Raw genomic sequence first — 19,104 nt, 5'->3', positions numbered from 1 at the left:
GTCTCCCTGCACAGTAGGAGCCGGAACTTGGGTCCGGACTCTCACTTGGGTCGGAAGCAACAGGGGTGGAGTCTGAGCAGCTTCCCGAGTCCCAGACATGAGCAAGCAGAGCAGCAGAAGGCGACGCGAACGCAAGTGGTGCAGCAGTGGGCACAGGTTAGATTCTGAAGGAGCCCAGGAAAAGTCTAGGAGTGGAAGCCAGAGCCCTTGGCCACCCCGATGGCACTCACAGGGCCAGCCCTCACACTTTGATTCAATTGAGGAGTGGGCACCCAGCTCCTGGGCTCGGAAGGGTCACAGGAACTCTTGGTCCCCAGGGTCCCCAGCATCTAGATCGGACTCCCCGAGATGCTCCTGCAGCTCAGGGGCCGTTGCCCTGGCCATGAGCCAGCAGCAGCCCGCAGGAAAGGCTGCGGCTTTGTGAGCAGCCCAAGCAGCAAGAAGAGCTGCTCAAGGCCTTGGAGACGCCTGAGCAGAAGCTTGCAAGGCGTCTGGCCAAGAAGGAAGAAGCTAAGGAGCGCAAAAAGCAGGAGAAGATGGGCTGGGGTGAGGAGTACGTGGGCTATACCAACAACCGATAACCCTTTTGGAGACAACAACCTGCTAGGCACCTTCATCTGGAAGAAGGCCTTGGACAAAAAAGGCATCATCCACCTGGGAGAAGAGGAGCTGTAGGAGCACCACAAGAGGATCCGGGAGGAGAACCGGCTGGAGCTGCAAAAGATCAAACATCTGCGGCTAAAGCGGGAACTGGAGAAAGCCACTCATGAGCAGGAGCAGGAGCTCCTGCAGCGGCAGAAGGAGGCAGAACACTTGAAGAGCTGGGAGGAGCACAGCTTCCAGTTGCAGCAGGCCAAGCTTCGCTCCAAGATCCGAATCCGAGATGGGCGAGCCAAGCCCATCGACCTGCTGGTCAACTACATCAGTGCAGAGGACGACTTTGGCCAGGCGGTGGACATGCTCGATCCGTACGCTTTCCTCAACAGCCTCACGATGGCAGACATGGAGGACCTGATGGAGGACATCCATGTCTACAGGGAAGTGGAGCAGGGTAAGCACGTGGACTTCTGGCAGGACATGACGACCATCACAGAGGATGAGATCGCCAAGCTCTGCAAGCTGGAGGCCTGTGGCAAGGGCCCAGGCGAATGGCGTGAGGGGGTCAATGCCCTGGTCAGCTCCGATGTGCAGTCAGTGTTCAAGGGTAAGACGTTCAGGCAGCTGCAGGTCATCCTCCAGGGCGTCGAGGGAAAGGCCGGTGGTCCCACCCTCGACCTGCCCTACTGGGAAAGCCTGCTGCAGCAGTTGCCTGCACACATGGCCAGAGCGCCGTGAGCGCCACCAAGATGTTCTCAGACAGAAGCTCTTCCAACTGGAGCAGGAGCAGGCTGTGGACAGTGAGGCGCTCTTCCCCATCCTCCAGTCAGAGCCCAGGGCCAGCCACAGCCCAGAACCTGGCGCGCGGCACCCCAGCCCTGGGATGTCAGTGGACCCGGCGGAAACTCTGGAACGCGAGGAGACCACAGCATTGGGGAGGCGGAGGCGGAGGCTGGTGGCCAGGCAGTGCTGATGGAGGAGGACCTGATAGGCAGAGTCTGGATCGGAGCGCATTAGCTGCCAGTGGACGTGCATGTGCTGGAGCCACACGAGGATCTGCCGCGCCTGCAACTGTCTCGCCAACAGCTCCAGGCTCCGGGGGATGAGAGCCAGAACGCTGAGGACATCTTCTTCTGGCGTGCGAGGGAGGGTATGGGGCAGGACAAGGCACAGTTCAACGTGGAGATGCCACTGGGTGGCTGCGCCTCCCCGTGGACCGCCAAGTACCGGCCGCACAAGCCGCGCTTCTTCAACCGCGTGCACACGGACTTCGAGTGGAACAAGTACAACCAGACTCATTACGACGCGGACAACCCTCTGCCCAAGATCGTGCAAGGCTACAAATATTCAACATCTTTTACCCGAACATCCTCCATAAGCGCTCCACGCCCGAGTACTTCCTGGAGGACTGCGTGGACAATTCGGACTTTGCCATCGTGTGCTTCCACGCGGGCCCGCCCTACCAGGACATCACCTTCAAGATCGTCAGGCGCGAGTGGGAGTACTCGCACCGCCATGGCTTCTGCGGCCACTTCGCCAATGGAATCTTCCAGCTCTGGTTCCACTTCAAGCCGCTGACGCCTGTGGGCTGCCCGCCCCTGCCAGGCCGGCTTCTGGACAGCTAGCCTTTCGGAGGCCAGGCCGAGCGGACTACAAGGCCTCTTCCAGAAGCCTTGGGGATCTGTGGACTGTAGATTGCCGTCTGCACACAGGTGTGGGCAGCTAAAAGATGAGGCTAAGCCTGTTATTGGATCCAGCAGGGAAAAAGAAGGTGGGCTGAGAGATTTAGAGAAGGGACAGAGAGATTCAGAAGGATAGAGAGACACAGGGGCAGACAGAGGGGAGGACACCAGATGGAACCTTTAGGAGAGGAAGAGAAACCAGAACCAGTTCCTTCTGGGAGTTCTACGTAGTGGGGACTTCTTAGATAGGTGATTAACTCTTATGTAGGGTGGGTTTGTCCCATTTGGGTGTTCCGCTTGTGTTGATGTCGATTTACTTTTAAGTTCTTTGTGTGGGTGTTTGGTGGGTTGAGAATTTCGTGTTATAAAACTGACTGATAAATCATAAGCCTCTGGAGTTTTCTTTCTAAGGGGAACCGGAGTTTAGAGCAACTTTCCGCAGACTAGCCAAAGGGGACCTATGACTAGGAAATCGTAAGTGCTCCAGCTGGGCACGGAGCGGGGTGCTGCTGCTGCTGGTGGTGGTTGTGGTGGTCATCGTGGTGGTGGTGGTGGTGGGACAGCCACTTTAGGATAGTCATGGGGGTGGAGAGAATGCCTTAGTCAGAAAGAAGTCAGTGATAGCCTGGAATGTTTTTAATAATCACAACAAACTACACTGGACAGTCACCAGCACTGTGCAGGCCCTAACCTCCCCCCACCCCCACCCCACAGATATCTGCTTGTCTGGAAAGGACCGGAACTGTTCTGGAAAGACTGCCTGCTGTGGCAGAAACATCCTGTTGTTTCCACAGACTTGTTCAACCGTGTGACCGAATACTTGTTCAACCATGTGACCGAATATGGGTTTTGTCTGTTTAATAGGAAGCCTATTGACAAAAAAGTCCAGTCTTGGGGACTGGAGAGAGGGCAGTTAAGAGCTCTGAGTGCTCATCCAGAGATCTTAAGTTTAATTCCCAGCACCCACATAGTGGCTCATAACCATCGTTAATGGGATCAGATGCCCTCTTCTGATGTGTCTAAAGACAGCTACAGTGTCCTTCCATTAAAAGAAAATGTGGGGCTGGGGATTTAGCTCAGTGGTAGAGCGCTTACCTAGGAAGCGCAAGGCCCTGGGTTCGGTCCCCAGCCCGGAAAAAAAAAAAAAAAAGAAAATGTGTTTTCAGGAATCCAGTCTGCTTTAAAATCCAAATTGTTTATAAAATCTCAACTCTCCTTTTTCAAAAAGTCTTGCCTGGGAAGAAAGGATACGGAGGGAGTGGACATGTTTAGAAAGGTTCTTTGGAGCAACTCCCATCTGCGTTGTCTGGAAATCAGCAATTCAGTTCGCAGGTCAGCATCAGCAGCTTGATCCACTCCCAGGTACACCAGATACACCAGCCGTCCAATTTGGTAGAGATGGGATAGGAAACATGAATCGGCAGTAGTGGTACCTAGTACCTAGCAAATGTGAGGTCCGAATTGAACCTCTTCTAGGACCTCTTGAATGAGACTCATGGAGGCAGTGTTTGATGCAAAAGCAGGAAGAATTTAATTCTGACAAGTCAGGGTCCTCCCACTTCAAGGGGAGAGGACCCTGAGCCCACTCTAACAGAGGGTTATATATATATACCTTGCCAACAATTGGAGTAGACTTTGAACAATTGGGGCAGAATTTGCACAAAGGTAACTAGGCAGGGTACTATGTACATTTGTTGGAACAATCGATTTTCAGATTGGACTTGGTATACCATTCAAGTTTTCCAAGGGTGGGTAGGTTGGAAGCCACAGGTAGCTTTGTATGACAGTTTGGCTTGTAGCTTTTCCAGGAACTAAACCAGCTTTTTCCTTCCTGGAAGTGAGGGGGTCCTTTGTGCTTGAAGGTTTGTCGTGGGAATTTTCCCACTGGCCTCAGATTGGCTCCAACTCTGGCTCTAGCTTCAGTCCTGAAGCGTATAGTCCTTTAGCACATACTCTTGCTTCCCTGCTTCTAGGTGCATATAATGTTGCCCTAAGATCATTAACTGGACTGTAAAATTTAGGGGCCAAAAGTCAGAAATAAAAGTAAAATTATCAGGGATCTAGCTAGGGCACCTTCATAACAGCGGAAGGGGATATAAGACACACAGTGCATATAAACATGTAGTTAGCAGGGACAGCAGACCGAGACTGAATCAACTTTAACTCCAGGGGGTTGGTGTCCTTTTGAACACTCTGTTTTGGTACGGCTGGAGCCAGGTGGTCTCCTTCAGTGGAGGAGCAGGTCTGTCACGGTCGTAGTGCACTCAGACGGTGATCGTGGTCAACAGGATGATGAAATGTCCTTTTCGCCTGGGTTTAGAAGCACCTTGGTGAGATCTCTTCATATAGACCCAGTCTCTTTGACTTGTGTGGTTCTGGAACCTGGCCTGCCTCATAAAGGGCACATAATTTAGGCCAAACATATTCATGAGCCTATTGGGTTAGCTCTGACCTTAAATTTTAAAGTATCATTTTTCAGATCTGTAGTAGCCGCCAACTGTAGGCTGGATACAATGGGGGCTAGAATGCCATACACATCTAATATAGGGCAAAGGGAAGGAGCATCATCCAGTCCCCACCAGTCTCTAAGGCTTTTTGAGACCTGCTTACAGAGTCTGGTGGCAAATCTGGAGATGTCCCCCACCTTTTACCACATTGAAGCCCTAACCAGTTTCTTGGCCTCTGTCTGTGGTGAACAGAACCTGTAAGAGCTTTTGGGGGGTAGGTGTTAGCCTTTGATCTAAACTCTACCCCACAGTTACCTCATAATGGCCAGGTATGCCTGACATTACAAGAGAGGTTATTTGTCCCCATCTTATTTTTTTCTCTTTCTCTTTTATTTTAATAACTCAGAGACCATATTTGTTCAGACATGGAAATAGCATTTCTCTCGGCAAGAAGGATATCCATTTACTGAACAAAATGAGTGACCAGGAGTCAGTTGCGAGCTCTGTTGAGGGATACGTATGTGCACTTGGGGCCTCTCCTGTGAGGGACCCTGGATGCTAGTATGCACTCCACAGAAGGGAAGGGGAAAGAGGGATAAGCTGGTGTGAGCTGTAAAACCTGGAGCCAGTCTTGAGAAAAAAGGAAGTCATCAAGTGACTGTTGGGGATTGAACTCAGGACCTCTGGAAGAGCTCTTAACCACTGAGCCGCCTCTCCAGCCCTAAAGCTGATGCTGTCAACAAGGATGGAGCTGACTTCTGGGCTGGAGTTGGCTTTTGTTGTTCCTGGTGACCAAGAGGTATTAGTCAGGGGGAGGAGGGAAAACTTCTGAAACATTTTATCCTCTACTGTTGACAGCCTGGGGAAATAAAAGGTCTCCCTCTGGAGGCCATTTAACATCAAAAGCAGGTCACTCCAAGTTTATAAAGTGGTCTTAACTTCAGAATAAGATTAATGTGAGAAAACAGTCTGAGACACAGACAATCTGTCCCTGCCATGGACGGAGCAACTCAGATTGATCCATGGGCGGAATACACACAGACCAATTGCCTCCTTCTGCAGGCAGGGTACACAGACCGGTCCAGTCTGTCCTACAGATGCAGTAACTCAGACGACCTGCTCCCATCACAGGCAAAATTCACACAGATTCTCGAGATCTTGCAGCTTCAAACTGGAAAACACAGACCAGCTCATCTCTGCCAGGGATAGGATGACTCAGACTATTTGCTCCTGCCACAAGCAAGATGCACACAGATTCTGGTAACTTTGCCAGCCTCCCGCAAGATCAAAGCCCTAGCAACCTGTCAGCTCATGCCAGAACTGGAGAGGTGAGGCTGGAGCATCCCCCAAGCCCCTCCTTAGTTACTATGGCGACCCCATCAGCTCACACTGGGACCGGGATTCTGAAAGGCTGAAGTGTCCTCCTAGCCTTTTTCTGGTCACACACAGGCTCTCTTCCCGATGCTTGCAAGCATGAACCAAACTGAAAGCAAAACACAAAGAAGCTAGATAGAGGAAACACAGACAAGACAACCACAGTTCCTTGCTCAAGTTGTCACTCCTCTGATTCACCACTCTCCTGTGGGTCCCCCACAAGAGGCAAGTTTCCCTGCTAATGCACCAAATGTGATGCCCAATTTGAACCTCTTCCAGTACCTCTCGAATGAGACTCACGGAGGCAGTGATCGATGCAAAAGCAAGAGGAGTTTAATTCCAACATGTCAGGGTCCTCCCACTCCAAGAGTAGGCGACCTTGAGCAGACTTTAACAGAGAGTTATGTACCTTGTTAACAACAGGGGCAAAATTTGCACAATGGTAACTAAGCAGGGTGGAGCAAAACAACTTTCAGATTGGACTCAGTATATTGTCCAATACTTTCCCAAGGATGGGTCGGTTGGAAGTGACAGGTAGTTTTTGGGTTTTTTGTTTTTGTTTTTGTTTTTTCTTTTTTTTTTCTTTTTTTTTTCTTTTTTTTTTTTTTTTTTTGGAGCTGGGGACTGAACCCAGGGCCTTGCGGTTGCTAGGCAAGCGCTTTACCACTGAGCTAAATCCCCAACCCTGTGACAGGTAGTTTTATGTGACAGTTTGGCTTGTAGCTGTTCCAGGAACTGAACCAGCTTTTTCCTTCCTGGAAGGGAGGGGTCCTTGTGCTCAGAGTTTTGTCATGGGAATTTTCCCACTGGCCCCAGATCAGACCCAACTCTGGCTCTTTCACAGAGACAGCCAGGCCTCAGCAGGAGAGAACAGGAAGAACACAAGGAGAACTGGCTGTGCCTCTCTCTCAGCGAAGCGAAGATCAGCAAAGACTCTAGACCCACAAGCATTGCACTGCTAGCTCTATAAGTGTGAGGTCTGAATTGAACCTCTTCTGGGACCCCTTGAATGAGACTCACAGAGGTGGTATTTGATGCAAAGGCAAGAGGAGCTGTATTGTTCCAACGAGTTGTGGTCACCCCACTTTGGGAGGGAGAGGACCAGGAGCAGATTCTAACAGGGGGTTGTATACTTTTCAAACAATGGGGGCAGAATTCAAACAGCTTGGTGCAGAATTTGAACAATGGTAACTAGGCAGGTACTATGTACTACTGGTGGAGCGAGGCAACCTTCAAACTGACCCAGTGTACCATTTGGGACTTTCCAAGGGGTGGGGATTGGTTGGGAGTCACAGGTAGCTTTGTTTAACCATTTGGCTTGTAGCCGTTCTAGGAACTAAACTAGCTTTTTTCCTTTCTGGAAGGGAAGGGTCCTTGTGCTTGAAGGTTTGTGGTGCAATTTTCCCACTGGCCCCAGATTGATCCCAACTTTGGCTTTTTCATTTCCCCCTTTTCTTTCAGCATAGCTTCAATCTTTTTTTTTTTTTTTCCAGAGCTGGGGACCAAACCCAGGGCCTTGCGCTTCCTAGGCAAGCGCTCTACCACTGAGCTAAATCCCCAACCCCGAAGCTCACATTCTTGATCCCCCACTTCTGAGTGCATATATGGTTGTCTTAAAATCATTAACTGAACTGTATTTATGTGTTCTCTTATAAAGGCTACTAAGAGGTTTAAAACTCAGGGGCCAAAAAGTCAGAAGTAGAAATAAAATTATCAAGGGTCCCAGTAAGGTCGAAATCAAGGTAATAAAACGGGGGGAGCTATTAAACCAGGACTCAAACCATCCTTGGTCTTGTTCTCTTTCTCTTTGTCTCTTTTTTTTTTTCTTTTCTATTTTTCAGAGCTGGGGACCGAACCCAGGGCCTTGCGATTGCTAGGCAAGCGCTCTACCACTGAGCTAAATCCCCAACCCCTCTCTTTGTCTCTTAACAAGTCCTTCTCTAATTTTGGCCATGGAATCTTTAACCACTCCTGAGTGTTCTACATAAAAACAGCATTCTTCCCGGAGGGCTGCACAGAGACCTCCTAGCTAGAGGGACAAGAGGTCTAGACTGCGTTAGCTCTGTAAGACCACCTCAGAGAGAGCGGTCTGACTCTTGTAAATGGGAGATGGAAGTCTCAATTCTTTCAACATCTATATCTATAGCTATTCTGAGTTCTTGATATCTCCATTCCTGGAGTGCTAAGGAAGTGGTCCTAGTGGCCACACTTGTTGTGCCCAGACCCAGCCCTAGTAGCAAAGAGTAGCACAGTTATAGCTAGAGGCTCTCTTTTGACTCTGTTATCTCCCTCCCATCTGTCTTAGTCAGGGTTTCTGTTCCAGCACAAACATCATAACCAAGAAGCAAGTTGGGGAGGAAAGGGTTTATTCAGCTTACACTTCCACATTGCTGTTCATCACCAAAGGAAGTCAGGACTGGAACTCAAGCAGGTCAGGAAGCAGGAGCTGATGCAGAGGCCATGGAGGGACGTTACTTACTGGCTTGCTTTCCCTGGCTTGCTCTCTCTTTTTTTTTTTTTTCGGAGCTGGGGACCGAACCCAGGGCCTTGTGCTCGCTAGGCAAGCGCTCTACCGCTGAGCTAAATCCCCAACCCTCAACTTGCTCTCTTATAGAACCCAAGTCTAACAGCCCAGGGACAGCACCACCCACAATGGGTGGGCTCTCCCCACTTGATCACTAGTTGAGAAAGTGCCTTACAGATGGATTGCATGGAGGCATTTCTTCAACTGAACCTCCTTTCTCTGTGGTAACTCCAGCTTGTGTCAAGTTGACACACAAAACCAGCCAGTACACCATCTGTCTAGCATTACTTCAGAGGGATGGTATATTAGTCTTGGGATTAACAATACTAGAACACAGAAATCTTTTGTCGAGTACAATACTTCTATGTGAACACAGGGCACAAGACCCATGGAGCAAGCCCACCATCCATTCTGGGGCAGTATAATGTATGAAGCTCGGTAACATGGGGAATAGGTAGAGTTGCGCAAAGACTGGTGGGACAGTGGGACCTGCCCAGGCAGAGTCCAGGCCCCTTCACCGCCTTTAAGCTAAGACTTATTCTTGATTTTTGAGCCCACCTGCGGGAAGATGATGCATTGGAAGGGTGATATTTGAGGAGGTAAAATCAATGCCCTCATAATAAGGGAGCACTGTATCATAGCAGAGCCAGCAAGAGTGGCCCCAGGGTTAGATACATTCAGCACATGGAAGGTTTTCTTGATGAGATCAGTCAAGGGGGCTGAGTCAGGTGGATCCCCTAAAACATGGGGGGCTATCAAATGGGCTAATTGAGTTGTTGGGGGTGGGGGGAACCCAGCGGTTTTGGTAGCACAACGGCCATTTCTTTGTTTGGTCCCATTGAAGCAGTAGGAACTTCTATCCTGAGCTGGACAGTGTAAAGGAGTCCGTCATCATACCAGCATTTATAAAGTCTGAGCCCCCAGGTTTTCCCCCCGATCCAGCTACTATTAGCCCGCTTTCCTGGTTCAGTGAAGTCTAAAACGAGGGGCTAAAGGCCTCAGATTGACAGGAAAAGGTTGTTAGATCTGGTTTGCAGTTAGTGGCCTTGGTTAGGATTCTCCTGACTGTAATCAGGTCCCATAAGGAGGATGGGGCCCATTAATTATCTCTAGTGGTCTCGCATCCCTAAATACTGCAGTAGAAGTAGTCACCCCCCTCCCGCCCACACACATATACTGATCTCTCCTGGTAGGCCTGTCCCCAGGGGCAGACATAGGCTGGAGTATTATGAAAGCAGCCCTGAGTGTTGGGTCAGTCGTAGCCAAGTCCCAAATCTCCCAGACCCTGGATTGCCCTTGGTGTATTTAAGAGTACAGGAAGGCTATCTAACCTAGTCCCAGCCCTGGGTATATCCCAAGAGTCTAGTCCTGCAGCCAACTGACACAGGTCAAAGGCAAACATTGGCCACCATGTGGAAGGGATTCTCAGTCACTGTGAACACCTCATCTCCTGTGAGGTTCGAAGTCACACTCCAGGTCAGCTTGGTCAGCTGGTGGGGACCTGTCCTTCTGGCTATCCCTTCAGCTGGGAGCAGGAGTAGGATCAGGATGATTCTTGGCAAGAGAAGGATTTCCACTTTTCACAGGCCATCAAGTGAGCTTGATCTTCAGAGGGTTCTCTGTGTAGGAAATGCTCCAACCTCTGTCCCAGGAAGGATGGTCAACCAGGGCCAGGCAGGTAACTGGCTTTACACGAGAGGCATGAATCCAGGCCGCAACTCTGTCCACCTTTGTGGCTGTTGGTGTGGTCAGGAGGACTATGTAGGGGCTCTTCCACTGAGGCTCTAAAGACTGGGACTGGTGCCAGCTGATGTATACAGTGCCTCCAGTTTAAAACTGATGGGTACTTCCATAGTCCCTGGAGCTTAAAGAGCAGACAAATTGGACCAGATTTCCCTCTGAACTGTCTGAAGGGCTATCAGTCTCTTTATGAGTTCATGGTCACTTTGGTTAGTAATCTCAAGGTCAGGTCCTAAAACTACCAAGGGCTGCTCCCCCACCCCAGAGAATCTCAAAGGGGGTCAAATTCAGCTGGTAAGGGGTGTTCTGGGCTCAAAACAGTGCCAAGGGAAGGAGCACCACCCAGTTACTGCCAGTCTCTAAGGTCACTTTCATCAAGGTCTCTTTTAGAGTTCTTTTCATCCTGAACTCTGGGGGAAATATGCACAATGGAGTTTCCAATTAGTCCCCAAGATCTTAGCAAGCCCCTGACTTACCTGAGATACAAAGGCAGGCCCATTATCTGATCCTATTACCTTAGGTGCTCCAAACCTGGGAAAACATCTCCTCTACTATCCTCTTTGCCACCATTGTGGCAGTCTCCTTTTAGGTGAGGAAGGCCCCCACCCATCCTGAAAAGGTATCTACAAAAAATAGTAAGTATTTGTAACCATAGTTCCCAGGCTTGACCTCGGTAAAGTCTACTTCCCAAAAGACACTTGCCTGCTTCCCCTGGGTCTTTTTCCCTTCCCTACTTTGGTGCGTGCAATAAGCATATATTTGTTGACAAACTTGGCATCTTTCTTCTACTTCCTCTGCCAGGTACCCCAGGTTTATGATGAATACTTGAGAACCTTTGACTGCTTGTACTAGTTTCTTGGAGCCCAGACGAGTCCATTGGTGCATTTGGGCAAGCAAGTCTCTTACTTGGACCCAAGGTGAAATAACTTTTCCTTCTTGTGTCTTCCATTGCCCATCTCTTTTGAGGTCACAGTTAGTGGGGTAACCAGAGATTTGAACCATTTCCTCTTGGGAGTACTGTAGAAGGAGTCAGTTCTTAATCCAATCCTTTACCCCCCCCCCCTTTTCTTTGTCTTTATTAGTTGGACCATAACTGTGGCTGGGTCTTTAGTAGCAATCTCTTTCGCCATTTTATCTGCAAAGTTGTTTCCCCTAGCTATGAAAGTCTTTCCTTTTTGGTGGCCCAGGCAATGGTTGATGCTCACTGTTGGTGGTTCAAGGACAGCCTCCAAGAGTGACTTGATCTTGGCTTTGCTCTTAATCTCCTTGCTGCTGGATGTCAGCAGCCCCCTCTGCTGGCATATTGCCCATGCACATGGGTGGTGGTGAAAACATACTTTCTATTGGTGTAATGTTGATCTTTTTTCCAGCTCCAGATCTAAGGCCTTGGTGAGTGCGATCAGTTCCGATTTGGGGGCTGACATTCCAAGGGCAATGGTTCTGCCCAGAGCATTCTTTGCCTATCTACCACGGCTGCTCCAGCCTTGCGATGCCCATCTAGGAGATAGTGGCTTCAGTCAGTGAACCAGGTGACCTCAGTGTCAGGCAGTGACTGGAGAGATCTTTCTGCCATCCCTGTTCCTCTGCCAGGATCTGCAAACGGACATGGGCAAGCACCTCAGGATCAGGGTCAGGCGATAGAGTAAGCCAGGTTGAGGGTCGCTGGAGGTGTGAAAGTGACAAAATCTGGTACTGAGTCATAGGACTGATAGAGAGCTACTGGTAAGTGGGCTGGCATACCACACTTTTTTTTCTTTTTTTCGGAGCTGGGGACCGAACCCAGGGCCTTGCGCATGCTAGGCAAGCGCTCTACCACTGAGCCAAATCCCCAACCCCAGCATACCACACTCTTAAGGGCATGGGAGGATGTCACAGTCAAATCCTGTCCCAAGGTCAGCCTATCTTCATCCTTGACCAGGACTACCACTGCTGCTATTATCCTCAGACAGGGAGCCCACCCAACCACTACCAGATCCAGTTTCTTTGACAGGTAAGCAATGGGGCATTTCCATCGGCTCAATGATTGGGCCAGCACCCCCTTAGCTAGCCCTCTGTTCTTGGCTACAAAGAGATGAAAAGGCTTGCTGATGTCAGGCAGCCCTCATGCAGGTGCTTCCGAGAAAGCCCTCTTAATGGCATCGAATGCCTGTTGTTTTCTTTCACCCAGTAAAAGTGTTGGCCAGTCTTATTCAAGGGGTAGAGGGGGGCTGCCAGCTTGGCCAACCCAGGAATCCAAAGCCTATAAAAGCCAGCTGTCCCCAAAATTTCTCACAATTGTTTGGGGGGGTCTTTGGGGTAGGGTATGAAGGATAATTTCATTCCTGGCCTCTGATAACCAGCGCCTCCAGTCCTCTAACGGGTACCCCAGGTAGCTCACCTTACATTGATAGATTTGGCCTTTCTTGCCTGAGGTTTGATAACCCAACTCACTCAGCTCTGTCAGCAGCTGCTTAGTGCCCCTGAGACAGACTTCCTCAAACTCTGCTGCAAGTAAAAGGTCGTCTACATATTGCAGAAGGCTCACTCCTAGGTCAACAGATCTTCAGGTAGCCCATGAATATTGTTTAGTCCCTGCGACTCCTTTGACCCCAAGACCTTTTTCTTGGAGAGGGGCCCCTCTGTTTGGAGGAGAACAGAGTCTTGTAACAGGTTTCCCTTCCACTTTCAGAGTTCCCTGGGTTTGGGGAAGGACTCCAACCCCATATCCCCTAGCCCCTCTCTTCTCCCAGAGTTAAGACTCTTTTGGGTGTGTGAGCCATCTTCCTTCCTTCTTTCTCCCTCTGCCCATTTTTTCTTGTTGGGACAATTTCTAGCCAGTGGCCACATTCTTTGCAATAGGCCCACTGGTCTTTCTCAAGTGGAGCTCTCTGTATATATATTCTATATATCTACTGACAAATTGTGTGTATATCCTTGGACCTGATCCCAATGCTCTAAAACCAGACCGAGGGTGTGGTAGAAAGTTTCTGTTCTGTGTCCAAAAGTTTCGTCAGTCCAAGTCCAAGAATACAAAGAAAAATAAGAACCCAAAAAATAGAACAACTAGCAAACAGACCAATTGCCCTTTCTGCGGGCAGAGTACATAGACCAACCTATCCCTATGGACAGAACGGATACAAAGAGACACAAGGAAGACACACAAAATCAGTTCCTGCCGCAGATGGAATAACTCAAACAATCTGCCCCTGCCATGGGTGAAATACACACAAATCCTGCCCCTGCCACAGGTGGAATATACACAGATCTGGTGACTTTTCAAGCCCAAGCTGGAACCAAAGTCCTGGCAACCTTGCCGGCCCAGACTAGTTTTAATAAGGGTTCACAAAGGCTCCATTCTAGCCCATTGTCCAAAGCTTGGGGAGAAAAGACGGTAACTAGGACGAGGGGCTGTGGACCTGTTTAGAAGTGGTTCTTTGGAGTGTCAGGGTACCAGCAGCCCAGTTCAGTGGTGTCAGGATACCAGACAGCAATCAGCAGTGGTGACAGGATCTATCAGAAGCTGCCAGGACTCTCCCTGAGAGAAGTTCTCTGCCCGCGCCTCTCACAGCAAAGATCGACGAGGAAGCTAGACCAACGAAGTGTTGCAGAGCTAGCTATGCAAGCTCACTGTCACTGTCTGTCGAGTCCTATTTATATCCTCTCTAAACATCGCCTGTCCTCCCATGGGTCTTGCCTCAGCACCACACGAGTCTGCATCACCTGACCTATGCAGAAGCTTCCACTTCGGGTTTCTTTGGGGACTCAGTTATGCCATGTGATATTTTGTTGGTGCAGACACATAAGAGGTCAAGTGCTGATTAGAAGAAATATAAATATGGCCCAACAGACAGAGTGAGGAGGCTCTTGCCTTGGTTCACCTTGCACTGAGTTGTGACTTTGGTGAGAATAACTCGCCAATGAGCTTCTGGTGATATTCCGGCTGCTTCTTGTCACTTCTGAGGACTTGGGCTGATTGGTAGAGCCTTGTGGTTTCTTCTGAATCGAGCCGCCACTACTGACTTCTGTTTGGTGTTTGCTGATTAGACTAGACTGCCGCTATCCTGACAACAATGATTGGAATTTCCTCAAAGAAGTGTTTCTAAACAGGTCCTGCCTCCTATGAACCTTTCTTTTCCCCCTACCTCTGGTAGGTGGGTGAGAAGGGAGGTTGAAACATTAAAGAACCCTAATTAAAGTAGGTTTTGAAAAATCTAAACCTACGAGTTTCTCCGGGTAGCCCTGGCTGTCCTGGAACTCTCTCTGGTAGACCAGGCTGGTCTCAACTCAAAGAATTGACTGCCTCTGACTCCTCAGTGCTGAGATTTAAAGGCTTTTGCATCTACCTCCCAGAAGTTTTTTTTTTCTTGTACAGAGGAAGGGGGAGTGGTGGTGGGTTTTGAATCAGAGCTGTATGAATGCTTGACCTGCACTTTACGTCCAAGTTGCCACCCCCGATTCAGAAACTACTCTGATAAGACATGTTCCTGGCTCTCCTTTCTCTGCACTTCAGACTATTCTTTCCTGTCACAGCAAAAACATCATCTATTGTGTTTTGTGAGCTCAGTGTCTGGTTGGTTTGTGGATATCCAGGGTCCCTCCTCTGCCACTTCTGTAGTCCAGGGCCTGGTGGCAGTAGAGCCTGGGTAGAGCCTGGACTGGGTCCCACCAGACCCTGCAGTGACCTGTTCTCTCTGGAGCTCTCCGTAACCAGGGGCCAGCCCTACTACCAGTTTGTAGAAAAGGGATTTTGGGGGGCTGGAGAGATGGCTCAGCGGTTAAGAGCACCGACTGCTCTTCCAAAGGTCCTGAGTTCAATTCCCAGCAACCACATGGTGGCTCACAACCATCTATGGGATCTGGTGTGTACTTGTATACATAAATTAAATAAATAAATCTTTAAAAAAAAAAAAAGAAAAGGGATTTTGCTCCCTGCCTGTCCAGAAACATAACTATACCTTGAACCTGGACTCTTCCAACTTTTATAAAACGAGGGTAGGATGGGAGGTTGTTTTGTGTAATTTTATTTGTTTTGGAATGGACTGTTTTACTTAGAGGCTTTTGTTTTGTTTTTGGACTCTTTAATAATTTGTTTATATTTTAGGAGCATTGACTTGTTTATCTGCCTGCATGTATGTCTGTGTGAGGGTGTCAGATTCCCTGGAACTATCATTACAGATGGTTGTGGGCTCCCATGCGGATTCTGGGAATTGAATTCATGTCTTCTGGAAGAGTAGCCAGTACTCTTAATCACTGAGCCATCTCTCCAGCCCCCCAAACTACTCTTTTTTGGACCTTTTGAGACTGGGTCTCATTATGTGGCCCAAGTTGACCTCAAATTTGATCCTCCCGTATCAGCCTCCACAGTTAAAGACCTGAGCCGCCATCCCTGACTTTTTGACTGTTTGACAGTGTAAAGCCAGAGAGATAGCTGTCTACTGTGGAAAACATTATTTCTGAGTCACAAAGACAAAGAAAGAATCAGAAATGACCTCTGATGCTTTCTTAGATCAGGAGGAATCACGTTTGGTCCTGATGAACAAGAATCATGTGTAAGTCCTTTCCCATCTCAAGGGCATGAGATAGAATTTGTGGATCCGCTCCCCTCCCATGGAACTAACTGCCAGTGTCATGGCAGTTTTCTCTTTGTTTGCACAGAGTCTCAGGTATCCCGGGTTGGTCTCTTACTTGCTACATAGCCCAAACTAATTTTGATTCTCTTGCCTCAGATTCCCAGGTAACCTCTTGTGTGATGTGTTTTGTTTTGTCCCCAGGACCCCACAAAAAGAGCAGATGTGTGTGTGTGTGTGTGTGTGTGTGTGTGTGTGTGTGATGGACAAATCTTCTAGTGGCTCAGAGAAGACAGCACCACCTTCCCGAGGCTGCCTGAGGGAGGCATAGCTGGAATTGCTTGGTGATGTTTCAAAACCACAGTCCCTAACCTTCCACACCCCACTCTTCACAAATTAACAGGCAACTCTAAAGCCGTCCATTATTTTGCTGTTTTTTTTCACGAAGGGAAAGCAGTTCCCACTACCACAAGTTACACGCCCCGAGTTTTCCACATTTAGGGAAAACACAGGGGTCTGCACTCCAGAGCACAGTGGGTGAGGCTCACTCTGGCAAAATCACCTGGCAAGCTGATCACAGCAGAGCTTATCTGCCGGGTACTCGATGCCATCCTCGTCTTGATGGCTTCCCCGAGACCGTCCCAGGCAAGCTAGCTCAGTGTGAGTACAAAACTGTGACCTGGTAACCTGGAACACAAAGAAGCCTGGCGGTCAGTGAGGGAGAAGCCTGACCATGGAGCGAGAAGCCCCACCAGGGAGGGAGGAGCCTGGCCAGGGAGGGAGGAGCCTGGTCAGGGAGGGAGGAGCCTGATTGGTGAGGGAGAAGCCTGGCCATGGAGCGAGAAGCCCCACCAGGGAGGGAGAAGCCCGACCAGGGAGGGAGGAGCCTGGCCAGTGAGGAGCAGGCTGGATGACAGTAACTAAGAACTTTGGTACTCCCTGGCCCCACCTCAGCATTGCCTTGTCTGTGGATCTGTTCTACACCCACGGATTTCAAGTTATTCTCTTTGCCACATGGATAGGAGAGCGAGAGCGGCTAAAGACTGATCTCTGACCCTGACACATGAACAGCCTACAGATTGGACTTGACAGATAATAAAGGCCTGACCCAGCCATTCTCCAGTGCCCTTTTGCTTTAATTAGACTGAGTATTCAAAAGGCTTTGGGGGGAAATCTTCCATTTGAGGAAAGCCAGGAAGTTCTATTTCCGATTCATTCATTCATCACTCACTCACTCACTCACTCACTCACTCACTCACTAGCATTGACAGCCATCCACACACTATTTTCTGTGTTTGGCACGGTGCTAACCACTTTCAAGAAAAGTGGCTTCAGGAATTCCCAAAGTCTACTCCTACCTGTCAAAAAACAGTATACAGACAGGCAGGCCATCAAGGGCACACACACTTTTGTTCAAAGACTTTCCAGCTTGTTTCTGCTGGGTGACCTTTAGCACACTATTTAACCTCCCGGCCCTTGGTTTCCTCTAGGGGTTAATAATCCACCCTCCAGAGGCTTCATCAAGCTTAAGTGAGACCATCTGTGTACAGCGGGCCAGCGAGCTAGTGCTCAGCCACTACAGGGCTAGCCCAGCGCCCTCTCCCTCCCTGCCCCCTTCCCCTGGCATTTTGCCAGTCATGGGGAGCCACAGGAGAACTCACAGAATCCCAGACCTTGGGACTGCTGAGATCTGTCACTGGCAGTGCTGTTTCTCCATCTATAAGATGGGGAGTCACGGCTCTAGAGAGAGCTTTAGTAGTGAAAGCAGTGAGAGGCTCACCATGGGGACTGTGTCTGCTTCCAGCTTGCTGTCAGATGTCACCGCTGCCCTGAGGCTCTGTCTTTAATAACAGATGCTTTGAAATCCCTGAATCTACTTCATGTTGTATTTGCTGGCACATGGAGGTCTGTCTAGTCAGTGTAACCGCACTGGCATTTGTGTGAGGTGGTCACCAGGAAAAGCCCAATGGTCTGATCTATCCTGTGTTCACCCCACACCTTGTCAAGGCTCCCCCAAAGCTTCTGAGCCACCTTTTGGCTCTGTTCTCTGGGCGTGTCCTGAAGCCCAAAACAGCCTGCCTTTCGAGTGTTCTTGGTAATTTGAGGTGGGGTCTCACTGTGTGACTCTGGCTGGAAGCCCCTCTGTAGATAGGCTGGCTTTGAAGTCACAGAGATCTACCTGCCTCCGCCCCAGACTGCTGGTACTAAAGGGGTTTGCATTAACACATGCAACCTGCAGTTGTCTGTTTGTTCCTGGAAACGTGTTCTTTCTAGAGCCAGGCAATCTAGAACTTACAGGCCCTGGCAATTCTACCTCAGCCTCCCAAGTGCCAAGATTACAGTTATATGTTAATATATACAACTTTAATTTATGCTTTTTTTTAACCTCAACGGTTTTTCTTTTTAGGAAAAAATTAAGCTTACAGAAAATTGGGGGGAAAATAGTCTCTGTCTAGGTTTTATTTTCCCCCAAACCAGAATTTTGCTGCCTTTGTATTCTCTTTCTGTCTGTCTCCATTAGGTATATCCAGTATGCCTGCATGTATGTGCATGTAAGTGCATACACACGTGTGCATGTTTAGCATCGTAGAGTCACTGAGAAGTTTCAGGACTCGGTCTCTTTATTTTTACCTGCGGCTACTGACACAGCCCATTTGACTCTCGGCACTGAAACTGAGTTGATTGTAGAGGCAGCCACGGGTGAGAGGCCAGGGTCCCAAGTCTTAAATCCTTCTCTGAGGACCGGGCTTAAGGGGCATTTTGAAGAGAGAAGCAGGCTGGTCTAATGGAAGGAAGGTGACTACAGTTAAGGAAAGTTACCTTACGGTTCTAGAACAGGCACTCAGGAAGGGTGGTGTTACCTTGGCCTGAGGTGCTGTGTGGGTCTTCTGGTGAAAGGGGTACCGGTCTGACACTTAATCCGGCCTGCTCGGGTGGTGTTCCCCAGTAATTTGGGCTATCTCTAAGTTCCATGACCACTGTGACTGACAGGTCAGAGTGTTGTCTCCAGCAGAGCTAGTGGGGTAACCTCTAGTCAGCGACTAAAAGGAAGTGAAGCCAGAGCATTCCGCCAGCTTTCTCATCAGTGTCTGTGGTGTAGAAAAGTGTGTCTCCTAAGGACCAGAATTCTCTTATCACAGCACATTATCACACACAAGAAATTAAACCACAAAATTATCTAACATACAATATTG

General features: G+C 49.2%; 1 pseudogene; it reads left to right on the top strand.

Annotated features, from left to right (window-relative positions):
• The first annotated feature begins 21 nt into the window (after positions 1–21).
• LOC148003133 (splicing factor Cactin pseudogene) lies at positions 22–2,313 on the top strand (annotated as a pseudogene).
• The last annotated feature ends 16,791 nt before the right edge of the window (positions 2,314–19,104 follow it).

Source organism: Rattus norvegicus, chromosome 10 (assembly GCF_021556685.1).
Source record: "Rattus norvegicus strain SHRSP/BbbUtx chromosome 10, alternate assembly SHRSP_T2T, whole genome shotgun sequence".
NCBI classification, from domain to species: domain Eukaryota; kingdom Metazoa; phylum Chordata; class Mammalia; order Rodentia; family Muridae; genus Rattus; species Rattus norvegicus.
The sequence above is the reverse complement of the archived record's forward strand: the minus strand, read 5'-3'. Positions and strand labels throughout refer to the sequence as shown.